Here is a 24,738-nt window from a genome sequence, read left to right as displayed (position 1 = left end):
CCAGGATGGTCACAATGCAAAGCAAAAAAATGTAAAACCACCTTCTTGAACTTCTCTGTTTTATCCTTCTCCTTTTTATTTTTTGCTAACGCCGAGATTTGAACTTGGGTCCTAGGATCCCAAGCTCAGCTGTGGCAGAGATGCCAAGACCTGAGTTCAAGCCCCATGTTTGGCCAAAAAACATAATAAAATAAAGCCCTGGATGGAATTTTTTTGGAATTTTTTGGAATTTTTCTGTCTGGCATGGGATTTGAACTCAGGGTCTGGGTAACTCAGTGGCATTGTGGGTGAAGGGGAAGCTCTCGGTCCTTGAAGACAAGAAATTCAGACCAGTTCCCAGGCTCTGAATTGACGCCACAGCACTGGAAAAAATAATATTCATATATGATCACTATTTACATACATGGGTTTAGTAAGTATGACATTTATTACCCTTATTTATTTATTATTATTACACATATAACATTTCATTTATTACATCCTATCACGAGTATATATTTGCATATGGATTATACATCATACTGAGACCCAGGATTTTTTTTTCAGGAAAAAAATGTGTCAAAAGTGGTTTCTTCCTACATGAATAAATTTTTGGCGATGCTGGGATTTCAACTCACGGCCTATAATGGCTAATCCATAAATGGGGTCACAGTCTTAGCACACCAGCCTCTGGCAATCTGAGCTGCCAGGAAGTTCTAAGGACCTATGATCAAGCCACAGTAGTGCACTATATATATATTGATAGATGTGTAGAAGGCTATGTATATATATATATACATATACACACACATACACACACACATATATATATATACAGAGAGAGAATGTGAGGATATCATTAAATTATATAAATATAGTCACCCATTATTAGTTATTAAATTATGTCTCCATTTAATGAAGTATCATGGTTGAATACTTATAAAAATTTTAATAAAAATTAGTCAATATCCTTCCATTAGGGGAATCATACCATGGTGCTAGAATGGAAGATATAAATCCAATAATTTTTGTGTGGCATTATAAAATAGAATCACGAATTAACTGCAAAATTAATTGTTATTACACATTCCATTAACATTCACATAAATAGGAACTAGTCTTTTAGGATCTCTCTCCATTTGTGGGTCGCAGTCTTGGCATTCGAACTCCAGGGTTAGGTAGTTTACTTCCAATGAAAACCATTGGAATAATACTGTGAAGGTTTCAGATGGTCACAATGAAAAAAAGAACAACAAGAAGAAAAGAAAGCCAGCTGTCAGTGGTTCCTGCCTGTAATACTAGCTCCTCAGGAGGCTGAGATGTATAGAATGCCAATTTGAATTTAGCAAAGGCAGGAAAGTCCACGACATTCTTATTTCTAAGAGATCACAGGAAAATATCCCCATGGGTTGGTTCTGTGGCTCAAGGGCAGAGGACTACTCTTGTGCAAGAGGAGATCAGACATAGGGCCTGGGCTCATATTTCAACCTCGGACCTGCCAAAGAAAAAAAAAGAAGGCAATAACTCCATGTCTCTGAGTATGGATGGATGATGTATGGATGTCACAAAGGATTTACAATATAATCATCAGTGTGATGTCACATTGTCATTATGACATCAGCTCATTGTGACATCACAAATATGTAATGATATCACACCACTATGATATCACATTGTCATTGTGACATCATATATACATTATGAATGCCAATTATTTGATTTCATTATATTTCAAATGTGGCATGTGGGTTCATATAAAAAACACATTTTGACTTCATAATCATGGTGACATCACAATCCCTTTGTGACATAACATTGCCACTGTGATATCTCTAAACATCTGTGCCAACTCAAACATGTCCTGTCCTCATGTTTTGTGACATGTTGCCACTGTGTTAGGCTCATTGAGAGCTCAATCTATTTTTGACATATTATTTCAGGTATGACATGAAATATTAGCAATATACTGTGACATCATGAACATTGTGACATCACACTACTAGATTTAATGACCATTGTGTCACATTGTCACATCACGAATCTGTTCTGACTTCATCACATTTGTGCCAACAAATGCTTTGGAATCGTCACAAGCCCGTTCTAAATTTATATACTCATTGTGAGTTAATGACAATTGAGGTCTGGAATGCCATTGTCACATCACCAATCTACTGCGACATCACAAAACTAGTTTGAACTCATCTCTATTATGGCATCATCAAATAATTGTGATATAACAACACTATTATGACATTATAATTTGACATCATATTGCAATTGTGATATTACATACTTTCACAAACCTATTATGATCTCATCACATATAAGAAAATTCATGGCCTTTGGGATATCAAGCTCCTTCTGTGAATTGTATCATTGTGAACTTCTAGCAATTCAAATGTGAAATAAGATGTCACATTACCAACTAGTTTGGACATCATTAACTCATTTATTACAAACTAGTTTGGACATCATTAACTCATTTTTATATCAATAATTATATCATTTTTATATCATTAACACTTGAACAAACGAAACCTGTTAGCAACTTTAGCACTTGTAACAAAAAACATGGCCTTTGCATCATCATACTTCATTTGTGTATGTTGTGACTTCAATCTCATATCCTCACCATAAATTAGTGGCAATTAAGATCTGACATGCCATTGTGACATCACAAACCCTTTGTGACGTCATTACCAATGTGAAATCCGACTGTTGTTATGACACCATCAGCTCATTGTGACATCACCAAGCTACAGTGACATCATAGCATTATGACATCACATTGCCATTTTGCTGTCATAGACACATTGTGAATGTATATCCTGTGATTTCATTCTTTTTCAAATGTGGCATATCAGTTGATATCAGAAACACATTGTGACCTCATAACCATTGTAACATTACAAACTCTGTGTGACGTCATAACCAGTGTGACATCAAAATGTTGTTATAACATCTTTAGCTTATGACATTATAGCATTTGCCATTATGACATTATGACATCATAGTCACATTATGAATGCCTAATCATTGTATTTGAAATGTGGGTTGATATCAGAAATTCATTGTGATATCATAACCATTGTCACATCAAAATCCCATTGTGACATCAATTTGGCAATGTGACATCACAATGTCAATGTAAAGCTACTAAGGCATCATGATATCACAATGGTCATGAACTCACAATGGGCTTCTGATATCAACTGACATGCCACATTAAAAATAGAATGAAAAACATAATAGGCAACCACAATGTGTGTATGACATCAGAATGACAATGTGATGTTACAATGCTATGATGTCATTGTAGTTTTACACGTCAAAATGAGCTGATGGTGTCATAATGCCAACATGATGTCACAATTATGATGAAGTCAGAAAGGATTTGTTATGTATCAATGGTATGTCTGTCAGTTGTCATTAGTTCCCCATAAGAATATGGATACAAAAAAGGTTCTCTGATGTCACAGAGGCCATGTGTGTTTTCAAAGGTGGTAAAAGGTCGTAATCTGAATGGCACAATGTGATTCATCATGTCACAATGGAAATGAGATGTCCCATTGTGTTTTTGATGTCACCGTGGTGGGATGAGATCACAACGGTTTTGTGATATCACAATTTGTTTGTAATATCAGAATGATATATCCAATTTCAATTACTTAGAATTCAATATGAGGATACCAGGAGATAGAAGAAGCTTCATAGTATGAGGTCATATTATGAGAAAACCGAATGGGACAGTGATTTCACAAACACAATGTAATGTCTCAATATCTTGTTATAATAATGTTTTGATGTCACAATTGGTGACACCATACTGATGAGGTGGTCGTAATAGATTGGAGATGTCCCAAGGGGTTCATGATGTCACAATGGCATATGGGATCTCAATTGTCATTAACTCACCATGAGTATATGAGTTTGGGAAGGGATTCTGATGTCACTAATGTATATGTAGTCAAAAAGCTGAAGAACTAAAAGATCTGAGATGTCACAAAGTGACACAATGGTTATGATGTCCAGCAGTGTGATATCATTATGTTACACTGGATTTTAGATATCTCATGTCGTATCTGAAATATGAGGTCGAACACAGACTTTCCACTCACAAAGGGCCTAAGACATCACAATAGCATGCCACAAAAGTTGTGAGGAAAGGAGAGGTATTTGATGTCACAGTGAGTTAGTGATATAACAAAGGCAATGTGCTGTGACAAAGAGATTTTGATGTCACAAAAGTTATGAGTTCACAGTGGTTTCCTGATATCAACCCACATGGCACATTTGAAATAGAATGAAATCAAAGAATAGGCATTCACAATGGGTCGATGACATCAAAATGACAAAGTGATGTTAAGACAGCAATGTTTGATAGGATAGGAACTCATTACCTTGCTCATGTAAATGTAATCCCTCTGTACACTGTACTTATAATAAAAAAGACACAGAAGAAAAAAAGAGAAAAATGGTATGGTGTTATTGGGGTTTGGTGATGTCACAATGAGATGATGGTGTTATGATGACAATGTGATTTCACAGTCATAATTATTGCAGAAAGTATTTGTGATGATACAATACTATGTGTGATCACAATTTTCATTAGTTCACTATGAGGATATGGCTACACAAAGGTCTGTGAAGCCACAGAGGTTATGTGTTTCTTTAAAGGTGCTAAGAGCTCACAATAGCTTTGTGATGTCACAATGTGATTGTGAAGGCAAAACAGCAATGTGATGTCACAATGGGGTTGTGATGTCACAGTGGTGATGAGGTCACAATGAGTTTGTGTTGTCAATATGAGTTTGTAATATCACCATGACATGTCCAATTTTAATTTCTATTAGTTCACAATGAGGATACAATTTCAAAGAAAGAATCTTAAGCTCCAAAGACCATGTGTTTTTAGTCATAACTTGTGTAATATGCAGCCATTAAGATATTTTAGTCCTTCAGTAGGCTTAGAATCTGTTTTCAAACTCATAATAATTCAGGTAGGACATATGATATCTATCAGAAATTGACTGACATCATGACCATTGTGACATCATATGGATAGATATTAAGACCATGGTGTCACATTGTGAACTCACAAATCTGTTAGGACTTCAACACATTTGTGCCAACACATGACATTGAAGATAACACGGTCCCTTTGTCAACTCATATCTTCATTGTGAATTAATGACATTTGAGATCCAGCATGCCATTGTGACATTTCCAACCAGTTGTGACACAAACAAGACCACACTAAAGCTACCAGCACGACTATATTTATTTCAGGATTATTTACCATATCTAAGATATGGAACCAACCCAGATGCCCCTCAGTAGATGAATGGATCAAGAAAATGTGGCATATATATATATACACACATACATACAATGGAATTCTATGCCTCCATCAGAAAGAATGATATTGCCCCATTTGTTAGGAATTAGAAAGACTTAGAAAAAATTATATTCAGTGAAGTAATCCAGCCCCAAAGAAACATAGGTTCCAGGTTTCCCTTATTTGCAATCACTAGTATATGTCTGAGTCAAGCAGAAAAGGTCAGATAAGTTGATGTTACTGGAATGAACCCTAAGATAAGTATTCCAATTTTTTTTGTTTATTTTCCTTTCATGCAATTTTTTCTATCATATTTATAAGATGATTTCTATGTTGCTTTGTATGTCCCTCCCCCACAGTATAACCCATACTTTCACTGTATTTGATGTTGGTATAGTTTGTGGAGGGGAAGGGAAAAAAATAACAAATCATTTAACTAGGGATACAGGAGGACCCATTGCAACAATGAGATGTACAAGTCGTTTTGTCGAAAAACAAACTTAAAAACTTTGGTGGGGGGTGGGAGGAGGATTGAGTGGGGAGAGAGGAGGAGTATGGGAAGAGTTTGGAAGGGGAAACGAGGAGGCATTAATGCTTGATAAGATATGTACTCGTTATCTTGCCCATGTAATTGTAACTTTTCTGTACGGTATTCTCACAATAAAAAAAACCACAAGACATTACAAACCCCCTCCCAAAAAAATTGTGACAGCACAAACCTATTATAGTAGAAACACATTATTATCTAATAGCCATTGTGGTAGCACAATACCTTTGTGATCCCACATTTCCATAGTGATATCACTAACCCACTGTGAAATTCCAATCCTCTCACACCCAATCCAGGTATGAAATGTGATACCCGAATCCAGTGTGACATTTAGATCATAGTGACATCACACTGATAGATGTTAAGAGCATTTTGTCACATTCTGACAACACACACCTGTTAGGACTTCATCACTTTTGTGACAACGCATGCCTTTGGAGATACCACAGTCCCTTTATGAGCTCATATACTCATTGTGAGTTAATGACAATTGAGATCACATGTGTCATTTTGATATCACCAACCCATTTTGACATCACACACCTCTTGTAAACATCACTAGTGTGGCATCACCAATTGTGATATGAAAACCTTATTAAGTTATCATATTGCAACATCACATTGCCATTATTATATCACTGTTCCATTGTGTTTTCTAAAACCTAGTATGTCTTCATAGCATTTTAGAAAATTCATGGTCTTTTATACTTCATTCTTCTTCTGTGAACTCATATCCTCATTGTGAAATAGTAGCAACTGAAATTGGACATGTGATTTTGAGGTATGACTTCACAAAACTATTTGATTTCATTACCAATTTGACATCCAAACCCATTGAGAACTTTCATTACCATTTGACATCACTATCACATTTTGACATCCCAAACCGATTAAGACCTCTTAGCACATTTGATAAAAACATAGGACCTTTGTGACATCACAGTCGCTTTGTGTAACTATAACCTCATTATGAACTTCCAATTGGTATCAGACATGCCATTGTAATATCACGAACCCTTTGTGGCATCACCAGTGTGACATAACATTTTCATTATGACAGCGTCAACTACTTTTGATATCACAAAAGTACAATGACAAGATAGCATTATGAGATCACATTGTCATTGTGAAGTTACAGATAGATTGTGAATGTTTATTTTTAATTGTTTTTTTTTCCGGTTGTGGGGCTTGAACTCTGGGCTTGGTTGCTGTTCCTGCTCTTCTGCTCTAGGTGAGCACTCTATCGCTTGAGCCACAGCACCACTTCTGGTTTTCTAGTTGTTTTTATTGGAGATGAGTCTTATGAACTTTCCTGCCTGAGCTGGCTTTGAACTGCGATCCTCAGATCTCAGCCTCCTGAGTAGCTAGGATTACAGGTGTGAGCCACCAGTGCAAAGCTATTTCATTCTATTGCAAATTTGACATATGTGTTGATATCAGAAACATAATGTGACATCATAACCATTGTAACATCATAAATCAGCAGTGACATCAAATTGTCATTATGACACCATCAACTCATTGTGACATCACCAAACAACAATGGCATCATAGCAGTATAAATCACAGTGACATTGTTACATCATAGACGTAACATTGTAAAGGCTTATTGTATGAATTCATTCTATTTCAGAAACCCATTTTGACAATATATAACCATTCTGATATCACAATACATTGTGACATCACATTGCCATTGTGATATCATTAATCTGCTGTGCCATCACAAACCAGTCCTGTACTTACAAGTTTTGTGCCATGCTGCCCTCGTTATATATTAGGTCCTTGTGAGCTCATAATCTGTTTTCAATCTCATATTTCTGGTATGACATGTGATATCAGAAATCCCCTGTGACATCATATTGCCAGATTTCATGAATATTGTGTCACATTGTGACATCACAAAACTGTTAGAACAGCATTACGTTTGTGACAACACATGCTTTTGGAGACATTACAGTCACTTTTTGAACTCATATATTCATTCCCAATTAATGACAATTGAGATCTGCCATGCCACTCTGACATCATGAACTCATTGTGACATCACAAATTTATTGTGCTCATCACGAGAATGGCATCAACAACTAATTGTGGTATGAAATCATTATTTTGACATTATATTGTGGTATTGCCGTCGTGACATCATTGTTCCATTGTGTTTTTACAAACCTACTATGGCGACATCACATCTTAGAAAATTCATGGTCTTTGAGATTTCAAGCTTTTTTCTGTGAACTCATGAACTTATGACCCTTAAAGCAAGGACACAAGCCATTGAGTCAAATTTAATATAATAAAACAATTTACAATAGAAAGAGGATTGTGATTACCTTATCCTGGACTGGATACCCAGGTCCAAGAGCATCCTTGACCAACAAACCTCAGAACTTCAATGGGCATCACCACCCTTTTTAATTGGTCTGCAAACCACCATCCAAAAAATTATGATCTCCAAAGCTCCAAACCTCAATGGGCAAGGCTTTTTACTTTTCCATTCCTCCCTCCTTCACTACAGAGCTGTCCTTCCTTCCTGGTCTTTCCCTTTATCCCTTCCACCACTTCCTTCTTCTCTTCCACTCTCCTCCACTCTCCACAGGCCTGCCCTACTCTGCCCCCGTGACCACTTGCCAACCTTCTGCTCTCCATCAACTTCCTCTCTTCTCAGATTTTTCTCTTTATTCCATCCTGGTAGCACCAATTTTTATTTCCCCTTCCAATGCTCTGAAAATGCAACCTATATATAGGTTTACCTCTCTTTACTCTAACGGGTCTTCTGCCTAACAGTTTTCAACAATCACTTCCCAAACTGCCCAATGCTCAATAACTCCTTGACAGCTCACCATGTGAGGCTTGACACTTCACCTTTGGCGGCATTCCCCACACTCTCCGGTGGGCCAGACCAAGAATTTACAATGATTATCAGCTCAGACAGATAATTCTGGCCCCACTGGTTATTACATTATCCTCATAGTGAATTAGAAGAAATTGAAATTGTATACGTCATTGTTATATTACAAACTTGATGAGACATCACTAAACCATTGTGACCTAATCACCGTGGTGACATCACAAACTCATTGGGATATCACACTGACATTGTGCTACCATGATCACATTGTGACATCCCAAACCTATTATGACCTCAGAAGCTTTGAAAGAAAGCATGGCCTTTGCGAAATCACAGGCCTTTTGGTATCCATACCCTTATTTTGAGCTAATGACAATTGAGATGAGACATGTCATTTTAACATCGCAAAACCTTTATGACATCATCACCAGTGTAATATCACATTGTCATTATGACAACATCAGCCCATCATGACATCATAAAACAATGACATCATAGCATTATTATATCACATGGTCATTGTAATGCCACAGACACATTGGAATGCCTATTCTGTGATTTCATTCTATTTCAAAAGTGCCAGGTTTGTTGATATCAGAAATACATTGTGACCACATAATGTTTATGACATCACAATACCTTGATGACACCATATTGCAATTATGATATCACTAACCCACTGTGACATCACAAACTTTCTTATTCTCATAAATTTTTGACATGCTTCCAGTGTGATCCCTTTGGCCTCTCTGAGTTCATAAATTGTTTAACTCATGATACTTCAGGTATGACATGTGATATCAGAAATCCACTGTGACATCATGACCACTGTGACACACTGCCAGATATCATGACCATTGAGTCACATTGTGACATCACAAACCTGTTAAGACTCATGACACTTGTGCCAACATATGCCTTTGGATACATCATTAACCCTCCTGAACTTATATATTCATTGTCAATTAGAGATCTGGCATAAGATTTTGACATCACCATCTCATTGGGAAATCACAAACCTATGTGACCTCATCACCTGTATGGCATCACCAACAATTTGTGACTTCAAAACAATACTATCCCATGTAATGGTAACATCACATTACCAATGGGATTTTCACCATTGCATTTTCACCAACCAATTATTTCCTCATAATATTTTACAAAATTTATGGCCTTTCTGACTTGTAGCTCCTTATGTGAACTAGTATCTTCATCGTGATCTAGTAGAATGAAATTGGACATGTAATGGTGATATTACAAATTCATTGTGACACCATTATCCGTGTGACCTTATCACCACTGTGACATCACAAACCCATTGTGACATCACATTGCCACAGTGATATCTCGGTCACCTTGTGACATCCCAAATCTGTTGTGACCTCTTAGCACTTTTGAAAAAGCACATGGTACTTGTGACATCACAGTCCCTTTGGGTAACCATATCCTCATTGTGAACAAAGGACAACTGACATCAGACATGCCATTGTAACATTACAAACACTTTGTCACATCATCTCCAGAGTGAGATCACATTGTTGTTATGATACCATCAAATCATTGTGACATCCCAAAATGACAATGACGTCATAGCATTATGACATCACATTTTCATTGTTAGGTCATAGAGACAATGTGATTGCCTATTCTGTGGTTTCATTATATCTCTAATGTGACATATAGGTTGATTTCAGAAACCCATTGTGACCACATCACCATTGTGATATTACAATCCCTTTGTGACCTCATATTGACATTGTGATATTATTAATGCAATGTAACATCACAAACCTCTCATCCTCATAAATTTTGTAACAAGTGTCTACCTTGACCTGGGCTAGATGCCCACAGCTAAATGCAGCTTCAACCATGAACCCTCAGACCTCCAAAGAGCAGCCCAACCATTTGTTATCTGGCCTGTAAATAAGCAACCCCAAAAATAATGATCTCCAAAGCTCCAAACTTCAAAGGACAAGGTTTTTTTCTTTCTATTCATCCTCCTTCTCTACAGACCTGTCCTACCTTTCAGGTCTTTTCATTTTTTTCCTTTCACCATTCCCTTCTTTTCTTCAGGCTTCTCTACTCTTGACAGGCCTGCCCTGCCCTGTCCAGGTGGCCAGTTGCCATCCTTCACCTCTTGGTCTCCCTCAATTTCCTCTCCCAGGTTTTTACCCTCCTGCAGTCTCTTTACTTCTTTCCTTCCAGGCCTTTCCCTCTTTTCTCTCCCCTTCTGTTGCTCTGAACATGCAGCCTATGTATAGGCTGTACCCTTCCCCCACTGCACTATGTTTCCTGCATAACAGTTTTCAATCATCACTTCCCAAAAGTCCATGCCCAATCACTTCATGGCAGCTCACAATGTGGGGCTTGACAACCTATCTCCTTCAGCAGCATGTGCTGCTCCCTTCAGCTGCATGCACCCGCCTCTCCTGTGGTCCAGACCAGGAGGCCATGATGACTATCTGTTCCCATGGATGATAGGGTCACTGCTGGTTATTAAGTGTATCATGGTGATCTAGGAGAAATTGAAATTGGACAAATTTGTGATATTACAAACTCATGATATAACTAACCCATTGTGACCTCACCAACACTGTGACATCACAAACACATTGTAACATCACATTGCTGTTTTTGACACCAGGATCACATTGTGACATCCCAAACCTATTATGACCTCTTATAACCTTTGAAAAAAATACATAGTTTTGTGACATCACAGTCCCTTTGTGTACCCAAATCCCCACCATGAAATATTGACAATTGAGAATCAAACATGACATTTTAACATCAAAAAGTTTGTGAGATCATCACAATTGTGACATCACATTGTAGTTTTGACACCATCTGCTCATTCTGAAATCACAAAAGTAAAATAATATGATAGAATTATAACTTCACATTGTCATTGTGACATCATAGACACATTATGAATGCCTTTTCTGTGATTTCATTGCATTTCAAATGTGGCCTGTAGGTTGATATCATAAACAAATCTTGAAATCATAACCTTTGTGACATCACAACCCCTTTGTACATCACATTGTCATTGTGATATCACTAACCTACCATGACATCACAAACCTATCCTGTCATCATAAATGTTGTGACATGCTGCAATTTTTTTTAAGCCTTTTTGTCCTCATGATCTGTTGTGGACCTCATTAGATTTCACATATGACGTTTGATATCACAAATTCCCAGTGACATCATGACCATGGTAACATCACACTGCCAGATGTCATAACCATTGCGTCAAATTCTGACATCACAAACCTTTTTGGATTTCAATATATTTGTGACAACACATACTTTTGGAAAAACTACAGTCCTTCTGTGAACTCAGATATTCATTGTAAGTTAAAGACAATTGAGAAACATTATGTCATTTTGACATGCCCCACACATTGTGACATCACCAATCTTTTGTGACCTCATCATCAATGTGGCATCATCAATTGTGACACCAAAATAATATTTTGACATGATGCAGTGAGTTGACATTGCCATGGTGATATTAATGTCCCGTTGTGTATTCACAAACCTAATATGGCCTCATAACATTTTTAAAAATTCATGTCCATTAGGACTTCAAGCTCCTTCTGTGAACTTGTATGCACATTGTGAAAAAGCAATTGAAATTGGACATGTGTTTAAGATATTACAAAATCATCATGACATCAAAAACCTATTGTGAACTCATCACAACTGTGTATCATGAAGCTATCATGGCCCCTAAGTACTTTTGAAAACACACATGACATTTGTGACATTTCAGTCCCTTTGTATACCCATATCCTCATTGTGAACACATGACAATTGTATTCATATATGCCATTGTAACATCACAAACCTTTGTTACCCCATCATCAGAGTGACACCATTATCTCCTTGCAACATCACCAATTTACAATGACCTCATAGCATTATGACATTATATTATCATTGTGATGTCATAGTTACCTTGTAAATGTCTATTCTATTTCATTCTCTTTCAAATGATGTGGCCTGTGGGTTGATATCAGAAAACCATTGTGATCTCATAAATGTATGGCATCACAATCACTTTGTGTTATCACAGTGCCATGGTGGTATCACTAACACACTGACATCACAAACTTGACCTGTCCTCATAAGTCTTGTGATGTTCTGCAATTGTGATGTCTTAGGCCCTTTATGAGTTCGTAATCTATTTTCAACCTTATAATATTTCAGTTACGATATGTGATATCAGAAATCCACTGTGACATCATGATCATTGTGACAACATACTGACAGATATCATAAATATTGTGTCACACTGTGACATCACAATCCTCCTAGGGCTTCATCACATTTGTGACAACACATGCCTTTGGAGATAGCACAGTCTGTTTTGGAACTCATATTCTCTGTGATTTCATGATAAATGAGATCCTTTATGCCATTTGGATATCACCAACCAACTGTGACATCATAGACCTACTCTGACCCCTTACCTGTAGGTCATCATCAATTAATTGTGACATCAATACCTTTTGTGATGCCACAATATGACACTATGATCATTACATCTGTCAGTGTGATGTCACAATGGTCATGATGTCACAGTGGATTTCTGGTATCTAATGTCATACATGAAATATGAGGTTGAAAACAAATTATGAGGGCAAAAAGTCTGATATCACAATGTCAGCATGTCACAAATGTTAGGAGGAGAGGAGAAGTTTGTGCTGTCACATTGTGCTAGTGACATCACAATGGCACTGTGATGGCACAAAGTGATTATGATGTCAAAATGGTTATTTAGGCACAAAAATGCGTTTCTGATAGCAACTCTCATGCCACATATTAAATACAATGAAATCACAGAATAGGAATTCACAATGTGTCTATGATGTCAAAATGAGAATTGTTGTCATAATATGATTATGTCATTGAGTTTGATTATGTCACAATGAGGTGATGCGCTTATAATGAAAATGTGATGTCATACTGTTGAGAATGTCACAAACACTTTTTGATGTTATAATGGCATGTCTGCTTTCCATTGTCATTAGTTAACAACAAGGATATGGGTACACAAAGGGACTGATGTTGAAAAGGGCATGTGATTTTTCAAAGAAGGTAAGAGATCATAATAGGTTTGAGATGTCACAAGGGAATCATGTTGTCACAATGACAATGTTGTCACCATGGGTTTGTGATGTCGTGGTGGTGATGATGTCAACATGTGTTTGTGATGTCACAACGAATTTGTAATATCACAATCAAATTTCCAATTTCAATTGCTACTAGTTCACAAGGAGGATACTGTAATAATCAGCAGGGCCCCGATAATCTACAGGCTTAGATAACCAGTGTGGCCCCATCTCCTGGCCAGCTGGAGAGGATGAAGTATGCCACCAAAGACGGTGGGGCATTCTGTGGGAGGGGCTGGGGCATTAATCATCACGTGCTGAGCTGTGGAGAAGTAATTTGACTGTGGGCAGTTTGGGATTTGACAGTTGAAAACTGTTAGGCAGTTGGAGTGAAGAAGGGGTACAGACGTTATATAGGCTTCTGGTTCAGAGCAATAGAAGGAGAGAGAAAAGGGGAAAAGTCCTGTAAGGAAGGAAGTGGTTTGATAGCAGAAGGAGAAAGACCTGGGAGGAGAAGAAGTTGAGGGAGGGCAGGAGGTAAAGGATGGCAACTGACGACCCATTCAAAGCAGTTCATGCCTGTGGAGAGTGAAGAGGCCTGAAGAGAAGAAGGAACTGGTAGAAGGGAGAAAGGGAAAGACCTCAAAGGAAGTATAGTTCTGTAGTGGAAAGACAAAAGAAAGGGTAAAAAAGGCTGGCCCTTTGATGTTTGGAGTTTTGGATTTCATAATTTTGGGGGTTGGTGGTTAGGAGAACATTTATGATATTAAATGTGTCTCTATGGATTCTCTTGAACTATAGAGGTCTTAATTTTTGGAGACCCCCATCGAGATAATCCATTTGGATGGCATCAGGCCTTGGCCTCAGGGAAAAATCCCCATAGGTGAGAGTGTCAGCACTCAGGGTTGAGAGTCTACCTCAAGTGTTTGTCTCCGGAGGAGAATCATGGACAAAAAGTCATTTAAGGTCCTCTAGGGGTGTGTGGGCAAGCTTGCCAGCCTGATTGGGGCTCCCCTCTGGAGGTCATCTGTTGCTTCCTTGGGAAGCCATCTGGGAACTCCTTGAGAGGTCATGCAGGGCTTCTTTGGGAAGCCATCTGGAACCTCCTTGAGAGGTCATGTAGCCCTTCCTTGGGAAGACATCTGGAACCTCATCAAGAGTACATCTGCAACTTCCTTGAGAAGCCATCTGAGACCTACCCTGGAGGTCATCTGGAGCCTTCTCCTGGGGCCATCTTGCACTTTCTCCAGAGGTCATTTGGGGCTTCCTCAGGAGGTCAGCTGTGACCTCTATAAAAGTAGTGATTGGGAAATAAGGGAAACCATGGACCTAAGTTTCTTTGGGCCTGGCTTATTTCACTTAATATAATTTTTTCCAAGTCTTTCCATTTCCTAACAAATGGGGCAAAGTCATTCTTTTTGGTGGAGGCATAGAATTCCATTGTGTATATATACTACATTTTCTTGATCCATTCATCTACTGAGGGGCATCTGGGTTGGGGCTTCCTTAAGAGGCAATCTAGGACCACCTCCTGAGGTCATCTGGAGCTTCTTTTGGAGGTCATCTCAGGTTACCTTGATAAGAAATATATGGCTGTCTTCGGACATCATCTGGAACTTCCTTGAGAAGTCATATAGGATGTCATCTGTGGCTTTCTCAAGAGGGTTATCTTGAACCTTCTCTGGAGTTCATATGTGTCCTCCTTGAGTGGCCATCTGGGAGCTACTGGTGAGGTAATCTCAGCCTCATTGAGAGGACATCTGGGACCTCCTTTGGAAGTCATCTGAACTTCCTTGGGAAGCCATTTGGAACATCCATGAGAGGTCATCTAGGGCTTCCTAAGGAGGACATATGTGACATCCTCCAGAAGTCATCCGCGACCTCCTCAAGAGGCAATCTGGAATGTCCTCTCTGTCATCTGGGACATCCTATAGAGGTCAACATTGAGAGGTTTGGGGCATGTGGGTTAAGTGTCTGTGGCTATTGTTCTGTGTGTGCATGCTGATAGTTCTGTGTCCTGTATGACCCTCTGTTTACTCCTTTTCTCAGGATGGGAGAACAAGGCCTAAATTTGTCATATCCAAAAAATATTCTCCCCCAGGGTTACAGAATCCCTCAGAGGAAGATGCACTGATGTACTCTTTCTCCTATTCTTTGCCATCAGCACCTCTAATGTTAAGTCCTCCCATGCGAAAATTGGTTACTTGTACCATCCTGAGGTGGTACAGTATGGTATGTTACCCTTATTACCCTTGAGACGGGAACATGGAGGAGATGGTGGGCAGGTCCCCTTTTTAATATATGGTCCCTTTACAACTAGTGACCTGTATTACTGGAAACAGCAAAATCCATCCTTTTCAGAAAAAAACAACAACCAGGGCTCATTACCTCATTAGAGACAGTAATTTTCACACACACGCACAACTGGGATGAGTGCCAGCAAACTTTACAGATGATTTTCACCTGGTAGAAAAGGGAGTGAATACTGCTCAGTAACTTGAATGTGGTCCCTGGACCGGACAGTAGCTCCACTATTGAACCAGACCATTTGGATCAAGTCTTTCCCCAGATTTATCCAAGCTGAGACTAACAGCAATTGAGGTATGGAGGTGCTTACCAATTATTGCCAGGTTTGGTTAGCAGTGATACCGCAGAGGCTGGAAAGCCAGAAAGGTGAGTGAGATGGGAGAGTTCCCCAGTGAGTACCCTAATGCTTTTCTGAAACTTCTCCCAGAAGCCTATAGGACCTATAGGCCTATAGATCTTGAAGCCTTGGAGAATCAAAGAGCCCTAAATATGGCTTTTGTTAGTCAGCCCCATATCTTAGAAGAAAGCTTCAAAAGTTATAAAGTTTTGAGGGAAAGGTGTATTTTGAGTTGGAAGTGGTTGCCCAGTGGGTGTTTGACAACAGAGGTACCCTGGAAAAAAAAAAAAGAGTAAGAACGGAGTTTGAGTTTTGGTAGGAGCACCAGAATAGGGATCAAGAAACCCTTGGCAAAGACAGTACAATTCATTTGCAAATGGCAGTAGGGAACCTCTAGGACTAGATCAGAGTGCTTATTGCAAGAAAAATGGACATTGGAAAAAGGAATGTCCAAGGGGGAGAAAGATTGAAAATGACAGGTTATGTAATCCCATTAACACCTGGAAAATGTGATTATATCTCTGGAGAAACATGCAAAGGAGCTTGAGGCTCTGAATTCCAACTGTGTTCAATTTAAAAACAGCCCTATAAAATTAAGAAGAAATGTGGCAAAGAAAAAATTCACACACTTCTATCTCAAAACACAGTTTATAAAATACTGAATCTCCAATATGTGCTAAACAAAACCCACTAAGAGGTTAAAAGCAAATAGAAGAGTACACTGGAGAAACCAGAGAATTATTGACGTGAAGAAAAGCTTTGAAGATATAAATTACGAACTTGTGAGAGTCAAAAATGAGAAGAAAATCCTCAAAAGGAACCTAGAAAACAGTCAGAATTAAATGAAATTCAAGTACATTAGCCTGGGTGAGCATGAGGCAAGTTAGGGGACCACAGGTCAGAGGCCAACAGAAGCACAAGACAGCAATGCTACCATCCTTGCTAACCACAAGTGAGGCCAAGAAGAGATCCTGATGCTTCATTAAGTAATAGTGGACATGTTCAACCACTTTGGAAAGCAGTATGGAGGTTCCTCAAAAGACTCCACATAGAGCTCCCCAATGACCCAGCAATCCCACTTTTGGGCATTTACCCAAATGATCACAAACAAGGCCACACTAAAGCTACCAGCACAACTATGTTTATTGCAGCATTATTTACCATAGCTAAGACATGGAACCAACCCAGATGCCCCTCAGTAGATGAATGGATCAAGAAGATGTGGTATATATACACAATGGAATTCTATGCCTCCATCAGAAAGAATGACATTGCCCCATTTGTTAGGAAATGGAAAGGCTTGGAAAAAATTATATTAAGTGAAGTAAGCCAGGCCCAAAGAAACATAGGTCCCATGGTTTCCCTTATTTGCAATATCTAGTATAGGTATGAGTCAAGCGGAAAAAGTCAGATAATGTGATGTTAGGAAAACGAAACCTCAAGTATGTATTTTAATGTTTTTGTTTCTTTCATGCATGTGTTTCTAATGCATTTATAAGATTATTTCATTGTTGCTTTGTATGTCCCTCCCCCACAGTGTAACCCCCGCTTTCACTATATTTGATGTCAGTATAACATGTGGAGGAGATGGGGACAAACAAGTCTTTTAAGGATTCAGGTGGACCTGTTGCAACAATGAGAAGTACAAAATGTCATGTCAAAATCAGCATTACAATGTCGGTGGGGGGGGTATGATTGGGTGGGAGGGAGGGGGGAGGCTGGGAAGGGAGGTGAAGGGTAAACAAAGGAGGAGGCTGCAATGCTTGGTAAGAAATGTATGCATTATCCTGCCCATGTAATTGTAACCCCTCTGTACAGTATGTTCTCAAATAAAATAAAATAAAATTTAAAAAAAAAAAAAGAAAGAAATAGTGGACATAATAAAAGAGCTGGACCTGATATAAGAATGTATTAGGCTGAAGTACATGTTGATTATAAGCTTTGAAGAGTGTCACCAGATATTCAAAACAACAGAGAAAGAAGATAAGAATAGATATAGAGAAAGACGAGGAAGTGCTATGTCATAGAAGATGAGGCCAAGAAAAGTGAACAGGAAATATCAGGCTCAAGAAAGAGATTGTTACTCTTCAGTAAGAGTTAAAGGACCACATGGTCTGATAAAGAATGCCGGGGAAAGGAAAAGAGCATTGGGAAGAAAAACAGAAGCGCTAAACAAACAGTTGAAAGATCTGTCACAAAAATACGGTGAAGTGGAAAACTAGAAAGAGAAACTACTAGAGTAAAAAGCCAAAAAGACTGCTGAGATCTTCACCATAAATGTAATGCAGAAATATCATGTCCCAATGGAACAGGTGGAGGTGGGAAAATTTACCTCTCAATAGCACCTTTGTGAACTTAAGGAAGGAGCTGAAGAGCAAGCAAAGGGGTTGTGAGAAGGAACAGCAGTTGGCCAGTCAAAGGAACTCTCATGTGACCCTGCCAAAACATTTGCAGGTTAAGGAGCACATTGAGAAGGAGAGTGGGATCATGAAAGCAAGTTTGAGAGAAAAGGAGGAGAATAAAATGGAAGAAGTATCCAAGGTTCAGAGTACTATACAGGAGTTAAAGAAACTAGAGACCCTAAGATACAGAGAAACATCTGAGCTGGTTAGGTAGCTTGGGAGACCACTCTAAAACCAACGGGGTCTCTAGAGCTACTAGTTGTTAACATTAAAGGAAGAAGCAAAAACAGTGGTAATAAGTGTGCAAATTTTGAAACTAAACTTGGGAAAAATGCATACAGGCTTAAGCTGTCAGTTTATATGTATATATTTGCACCAAGGTAAATTGCCCGAGGCTACTGCCTAAGACTGTTCTGAAAACCAGTAGGGCCTCAGCCTACCAATCCTTTGTAATGTGTGTAGGTAATTTCCAACAGGTAAAAGCTGAAAAGCTGGAACATATGGAAAGAATTCATATGTGAGGAACCTCAGATGGTGAATTGGGCAAGTGGACTTCATAGAGGTAAAGCCTGGAAAGTATGGGTATTGGTATCTATTATAATAGTGGACACTTTTTCAGGCTGAGCTGAGGCATGTAATAATTCCTTGATTTGACTTACCCTTAGGTGTGGGGTCCGAAGTTGGCACTGCACTCATGGCCTAAGTTCTCAATTATTAACTAATGCCCTAGGAATAAATTGGAAGTTACAATCCATATATAGACCTCAGAGTTCAAGGCACTAGAAAGAATGAGTATGACCTTAAAGGAAACTTTAACTAAATTAAATACAGAGACTGGCCATGGCTACGTAAGTCTCCTTCACTTTGCTCTTCTTCAAGCAAGATGTAACCATTATGTTAAAGAATTTAATCCTTTTGAAATACTTTAGGATATACCACCCGCTTTGTTCCCTAATCTTGTGAAGGCTATATTAACAGAAATGTCTAACTACAAATTGCTGGCTTTACAACATATTCTTTTATGTACCTATCCTTTGGTAACCAAGGCCCACTTGCCGCCTAAGAAAAATTCCACCTGACAAGGAGGGGCCAAGATGGCAATGGAACAGCAGGGAAACACCACAGCTCTCTCCAACCAAAAACAGTGTTTGGCTTTCAATGCTCTGTTTCACCAAGTGACACCCTCCCCCCCCCCAAAAATGCAATTGCTCAGAGAGATATAGGAAGTGATAAAAGAAAAGGGAAAAACCTACACAGACAGTAAAGTGGGAAGACCCTTCCCCCACCCCTTGTTGGTGATGGGGCTCTGTGCTGAGCAGCTTAAGTTGTGGGGATTCGTGCCAGGCTGCTTAAGTATCCTGGCTCTGACCCTCCAAAGACCACACACAGGCAAGATCCCAAGGCTCCCAGAAGACTCCCAAGGTACAGTGCCAACAAAGAGAATACAAACAGAAATCTCAAATGCAGAGCCGGCATGAAGACTTCCCTCAGTGGCCCTGGCACGGCGCCTCTGCCTGGTTGGTGCAAGCAGCCCAATCCAGTCTGGAACAGCAGCAGCTTTCAGCAGTGGTGAATGACCCTAGACTCACACTGTGGTACTTCAGTCCTGCTGGTTTAAACAGCCTAGCCTAACCTGGAGCAGCAGCAGCAGAAACTGGCAGTGGCAGCAAACCACCAAGACTCCGGGCACGATGCCTCTTGGCACTAGCCCACAGGAACAGCCCAGACCAGCCCAGGGCGGCAGCGGTGGCTAAGGTGGCGACAGCTGCAGTGAACAACTCCAGACCCCTGGTGGTTTGTGCCTCTCCATACTGACCCACATAAGCGGCCCAGCCAAGCCAGAGGCAGAGCAGTGTCTAACACCTGACTCGTGGTGGAGTGTCTGGCTTGCATATGTGGCCCAGCTGATCCTGGGGCAGTGGCAGCAGCTCAAGCAGCGCATCAGTTGTGGCAGCAGCAGTGGCATCGACAGCGGCTGTGAACAACTACAGACGTGCAGTGGGGTGCAGCATCTCTCCATACTGGCTTGCATAAGCAGCTCAGCCCAGCCCATGCTGGCAAAGGTGGTGAACAGCCACAGACTTGAGGCAGGGTGTGGTGCTGAACTACCCCAGAAAATCCTCATGAACATTCTTGCCTGGGATGGCTTTAAAACTGAATACTCAGATGTGAGCCTCCTGAGTAGCTAGAATTACAGGCATTCCCACCAGCAGGGTCTTATTCTTGCAAACTCCCTAACTTTTTCTCAAATATATCATTTGTTAGTTCATACAAGGAATTTAAGCAAATACAAGAGGATCGACATAGTACCCTGTATTCTATCTGACCATACTGGAATCAAACTCGTTCTCAATAACAAGGCATAAAGTAGATAAAACTTAAACATATGGAAATTAAACAACATTCTTGGAACAATACATGGGTTACAGAAGAAATTAAAGAAAAAATTAAAAAGTTCCTACAATTCAATGAAAATGAAAATACATCAGAAAGAAACCTATGGGACCCAGTGAAAGGCGTCCTGAGGGGCAAATTTATTGCTCTCAGCATGCATATCAAGATCAATAGAAAGCCTACGGATTGGGAGAAGAACTTCACTAGCCATACAATGGACAAGGGTCTCACATTTAAAATATACTTGGAACTCAAAAAATTAAATCCCCCAATAACAAATCCTCAAAGAAACAACTGCCCAATAAATAAGTGAGCTAAAGACTTAAACAGAAACTTCTCTGAAGAGGAAAGATGGATGGCCAATAGACACATGAAGAAATGCTCAACCTCCCTAGCCATAAAAGAAATGCAAATCAAAACAACATTGAGATACCACCTCACCCCAGTTAGAATGGCTAAAATCAAGAACTATAATAATAACAGATGCTGGAGGGGATGTGGACAGAAGGAAACCTTACTTCATTGTTGGTGGGAGTGTAAACTTGTTCAACCAGTTTGGAAGGTAGTATGGAGGTTCCTCAAAAGACTCCACATAGAGCTCCCCTATGACCCAGCAATCCCAATTCTGGGTGTTTACCCACATGATCACAAACAAGACCACACTAAAGCTACCAGCACGACTATGATTATTGCAGAATTATTTACCATAGCTAAAATATGGAACCAACCCAGATGCCCCTCAGTAGATGAATGGATCAAGAAAATGTGGTATATATACACAATGGAAGTCTATGCTCCATCAGAAAGAATGACATTGCTCCATTTGTTAGGAAATGGAAACACTTGGAAAAAATTATGTTACGTGTATTAAGCCAGGCCCAAAGAAACATAGGTCCCATGGTTTCCCTTATTTGCAATATCTAGTATATGTCTGAGTCAAGCAGAAAAGGTCAGATAAGGTGATGTTAGGGAAATGAACCCTAAGATATGTATTCAAATGTTTTTTTTTTTCTTTCATGCGATTGTTTCTAACACATTTATAAGAATATTTCTTTGTTGCTTTGTATGTCCCTCCCCCACAGTATAACCCCTGCTTTTACTGTATTTGATGTCGGTATAATTTGTGGAGGGGAAGGGGAAAAACAAATTATTTAAGTAAGGATACAGGTGGACCCATTGCAACAACGAGATATACAACTCGTTATGTCGAAAACTAACTTTACAACTTTGGTGGGGGAAGATGGGGAGCAGGGGGGATTGGTTGGGGGTGAGGGGGAGGATGGTAATGGATGTGAAGGGGAAACAAAGGAGGAGGCTACAATGCTTGATAAGAAATGTACTCATCATCTTGCCCATGTAATTGTAACCCCTCAGTACAGTATTTTCACAATAAAAATAAATTAAAAAATTAAAAAAAGAAAACATAGACCAAGTAAACAATGTTATGATGCAACTAAAACTGCTAGAGGAACAAGAAAAATTGAACCTAAAGTTGCTAGACAGAAAAAGATAACTGAAATAAGAGCTGAAATTAATGAGATACAAAGAAAATTATTAATAAAATTAATAAAACAAAAAGCTGTTTAAAAAAATCTCAATAAAGCTGACAGACCACTGGCAAGAGTAATGAACAAAAGAGAGGAGACCCAAATCAATAATATCAGAGATACCACAGGAAAAATTACAACAATAATCCACTCAAAGCACTAGCTTTGAGCATAAAAGCTTAGAGACTGTGTGTAGACTCTTACTCAAGACCCAGGAATGGCACCAAATAAAGATAGAATATTTTTACTGCAATTATATAATGATAGCACTGCAAATACCTCATCATAGAGCAAGCCAGGAGTCTGTTGCTGACAGCTGCCATCTAACCTGACTTAGCCAGAGGTAAATGGCTCCACAGAACCAGATGCCACTGGCTCATTAACCCCTGTCATCCAAGATACACGGGGACTGAGATCTGACCCTGATGGGTTTAAAATCGAGCCCTGGCAGGAAGTCAGCAAAACTCTGAGCTGTGGCTCAAAGTGGTAGAGCTCTAGCCTTGAGCAAAAGATCGTAGGACAGTACCCCCAAACTTTCAATACAATCCCTGTGGCTGACTCCACCTCCTCCAAAAAAACCCCACCCCTCAAAATCATTAGATGTGAACTTTGTATGGTTTGTGATGTGATTCTGAAAGAATGGTGATACTGATGAAAGCACTCTAATTCTAATGACAGTGTGTGGGATACAGCTATTTGATGAGTCCTTTATGATGTGTTGTGTGCTGAGTCCTTTACACGGTGCATTTTTTTCATCTGGTTCTTATAAGAGTTTCACAAGTAAGATGATTGTGCAGATGAGAAATTTGAGGCTCAGATATATCCCCATATCAAGGCCAAAATTATGTATTTCCTAACTCTAGTGAGTTGTCTCCCACAGACAATTGTTTGGGTTTATTTTTCTCAGTCATGAACTTTGAACTCAGGGCCTAGCCACTGACCCTTCCCTGTTGGGCTCATCGCTAGCTCCCTATTACGTGGAGCCAAGAACCCCCTTGCAACAGAGTGTTACAGTCTAGGATCTGCAGCTTAGGTCTGTCATCCTGCCTACTGAGGAAGCTGAGACCTGACGATCTGGGTTCCAAACTATCCCAGACACAAAAGGTCCTAAGAGACTACAATCTCCTATTCACCACTTAGAAACACGAAATGGAAGCTGGGCGCCAGTGATTTGCACCTGTCATCCTAGCTACTCAGGAGCCTGAGAGCTGATGATCACAGCCCAAAACCAGGCTGGGCAGGAAATTCCTTGAAAGGTTTCTCTCCACTGAACTACCAAAAACCTGCCGGGGTGCTGTAGCTCAAGTGATAGATCACTTGGCTTTAGCTGAAGAGCTCAAGGACAGCACCCAGGCCTAGACATCAATTCCTCCAACTTCCAAGAGAAGAAAGAAATAAACCTGAATTTGAGGGCTGGGAATGTGTCTTAGGGGTAGAGTGCTTTGCATGTATGAATCCCTGGGTTTGATTCCTTAGTACCACATCACTAGAAAAAAGTCTGAAGTGCCTGTGTGGCTTAAGTGGTAGAGTGCTATCCTTGTACTGGAGAAACTCAGGTACAGTGTTCAGGTCTTGATTTCAAGCTCCAGGATAAGTGTATGCACATACACACACACACACACACACACACACACACACACACACACACACACACACACACACACACAGATACCAGAAGTGAAGCTGTGAAACCAACTGTTAAAGCACTGAGCTCCAGTTCTGAGCTCATGGTCAGCACCCAGGCCCTGTGTTCAACCTAGCCACCCAGAGCCTAACTAGGAGAGGTCAAAGGTTTCAAAACCTGATGAGCTTCACCAGCCCTAAATGACAGGAAGCATTGTGATATTAAACATGTGCTTAGATTTAGCAAGCTTCCAGAAACCTAGGAATACACCATTGCAAATAATGAA

At 39.6% G+C, this 24,738-nt stretch overlaps 1 long non-coding RNA gene across 4 annotated transcripts in view; it reads right to left on the bottom strand.

Annotated features, from left to right (window-relative positions):
- Nucleotides 1-337: 337 nt before the first annotated feature.
- Nucleotides 338-24,738, bottom strand: part of LOC122124812 — a 34,124-nt gene continuing 9,723 nt past the window's right edge. The window contains exons 3-4 of one of the 4 annotated variants that reach the window (XR_006150662.1): nt 16,230-16,304; nt 338-362 (exon numbers count right to left, since the gene is read on the bottom strand). This is a non-coding gene — a long non-coding RNA (uncharacterized LOC122124812). Of the gene's footprint in view, nt 363-1,339; nt 1,475-11,085; nt 11,237-16,229; nt 16,305-24,738 lie in introns of those variants that run through there. The other 3 variants (XR_006150660.1, XR_006150661.1, XR_006150663.1) reach the window with 3 other exon arrangements.

The sequence above is a fragment of the Dipodomys spectabilis genome, unplaced genomic scaffold (assembly GCF_019054845.1).
Source record: "Dipodomys spectabilis isolate Male_0828 unplaced genomic scaffold, ASM1905484v1 ptg000248l, whole genome shotgun sequence".
Classification (NCBI taxonomy): domain Eukaryota; kingdom Metazoa; phylum Chordata; class Mammalia; order Rodentia; family Heteromyidae; genus Dipodomys; species Dipodomys spectabilis.
The sequence above is the reverse complement of the archived record's forward strand: the minus strand, read 5'-3'. Positions and strand labels throughout refer to the sequence as shown.